The sequence below is a fragment of the Diachasmimorpha longicaudata genome, unplaced genomic scaffold (assembly GCF_034640455.1).
Source record: "Diachasmimorpha longicaudata isolate KC_UGA_2023 unplaced genomic scaffold, iyDiaLong2 ctg00000105.1, whole genome shotgun sequence".
Classification (NCBI taxonomy): Eukaryota; Metazoa; Arthropoda; class Insecta; order Hymenoptera; family Braconidae; genus Diachasmimorpha; species Diachasmimorpha longicaudata.
Window position 1 is genome coordinate 77,501 of NW_026973925.1, and position 2,500 is coordinate 80,000.

Below are 2,500 nucleotides of genomic sequence, written 5' to 3' on the forward strand. Positions count from 1 at the left end.
ATTCCTCACATCAAACTATGCATATAACAATAGCTTCTATGCTGAATGACGGCTATCCGGCTGTCCCTATCCAAAAATTGAGAAAGCCATAAGTGTCCCTACCTACTTTGCGCCGAAGCAATACGAATCAAAAAGAACTACGAATGGGGACTTAGAATAATTTTTCATTTTTCCCAACTTTGAAAATAATCACTTGAAAAAAATCTTAGAATCCAAAGAATAGTATACTTGATCGTTCTACAAGTCGAAAATTGGAAAAATAAGTGATATTTTTGCTTGATGCTATTTTTGTCGGTATGCAAAATCGTTGTCAAGATTCTCAAACCTTAAAATCAGGCCAGCCGGCAATTGGCGGGTGAAAATTTCAATCAATTCCCATTCCTCACATCAAACTATGCATATAACAATAGCTTCTATGCTGAATGACGGCTATCCGGCTGTCCCTATCCAAAAATTGAGAAAGCCATAAGTGTCCCTACCTACTTTGCGCCGAAGCAATACGAATCAAAAAGAACTACGAATGGGGACTTAGAATAATTTTTCATTTTTCCCAACTTTGAAAATAATCACTTGAAAAAAATCTTAGAATCCAAAGAATAGTATACTTGATCGTTCTACAAGTCGAAAATTGGAAAAATAAGTGATATTTTTACTTGATGCTATTTTTGTCGGTATGCAAAATCGTTGTCAAGATTCTCAAACCTTAAAATCAGGCCAGCCGGCAATTGGCGGGTGAAAATTTCAATCAATTCCCATTCCTCACATCAAACTATGCATATAACAATAGCTTCTATGCTGAATGACGGCTATCCGGCTGTCCCTATCCAAAAATTGAGAAAGCCATAAGTGTCCCTACCTACTTTGCGCCGAAGCAATACGAATCAAAAAGAACTACGAATGGGGACTTAGAATAATTTTTCATTTTTCCCAACTTTGAAAATAATCACTTGAAAAAAATCTTAGAATCCAAAGAATAGTATACTTGATCGTTCTACAAGTCGAAAATTGGAAAAATAAGTGATATTTTTGCTTGATGCTATTTTTGTCGGTATGCAAAATCGTTGTCAAGATTCTCAAACCTTAAAATCAGGCCAGCCGGCAATTGGCGGGTGAAAATTTCAATCAATTCCCATTCCTCACATCAAACTATGCATATAACAATAGCTTTTATGCTGAATGACGGCTATCCGGCTGTCCCTATCCAAAAATTGAGAAATCCATAAGTGTCCCTACCTACTTTGCGCCGAAGCAATACGAATCAAAAAGAACTACGAATGGGGACTTAGAATAATTTTTCATTTTTCCCAACTTTGAAAATAATCACTTGAAAAAAATCTTAGAATCCAAAGAATAGTATACTTGATCGTTCTACAAGTCGAAAATTGGAAAAATAAGTGATATTTTTGCTTGATTCTATTTTTGTTGGTATGCAAAAATAGCATCACAGAATTTTTCATTGAAAAAAATATATATTCATATATAATTGAATGCCTAAAATAAAAATAAATTCTATACAACTAATTTATATTTTATCAAGTAACCGATATTATTAATTTTCAATGATGTCTTGGAACGTTGATGCTATTTTTGTTGGTATGCAAAAATAGCATCACAGAATTTTTCATTGAAAAAAATATATATTCATATATAATTGAATGCCTAAAATAAAAATAAATTCTATGTAACTAATTTATAATTTATCAAGTAACCGATATTATTAATTTTCAATGATGTCTTGGAACGTTGATCCTATTTTTGTTGGTATGCAAAAATAGAATCACAGAATTTTTAATTTAAAAAAATATATATTCATATATAATTGAATCCATAAAATTAAACTAAATTCTATACAACTATTTTATAGTTTATCAAGTAACCGATATTATTAATTTTCAATGATGTCTTGGAACGTTGATGCTATTTTTGTTGGTATGCAAAAATAGCATCACAGAATTTTTAATTGAAAAAAATTATATTCATATATAATTGAATGCATAAAATTAAACTAAATTCTATATAACTAATTTATAATTTATCAGGTAACCGATATTATTAATTTTTAGTGATGACTTGAAAAGTTGATGCTATTTTTGTTGGTATGCAAAAATAGCATCACAGAATTTTTAATTGAAAAAAATATATATTCAGATATAATTGAATGCATAAAATGAAACTAAATTCTATACAACTAATTTATATTTTATCAAGTAACCGATATTATTAATTTTCAATGATGTCTTGGAACGTTGATCCTATTTTTGTTGGTATGCAAAAATAGCATCACAGAATTTTTCATTGAAAAAAATATATATTCATATATAATTGAATGCCTAAAATAAAAATAAATTCTATGTAACTAATTTATAATTTATCAAGTAACCGATATTATTAATTTTCAATGATGTCTTGGAACGTTGATGCTATTTTTGTTGGTATGCAAAAATAGCATCACAGAATTTTTCATTGAAAAAAATATATATTCGTATATAATTGAATGCCT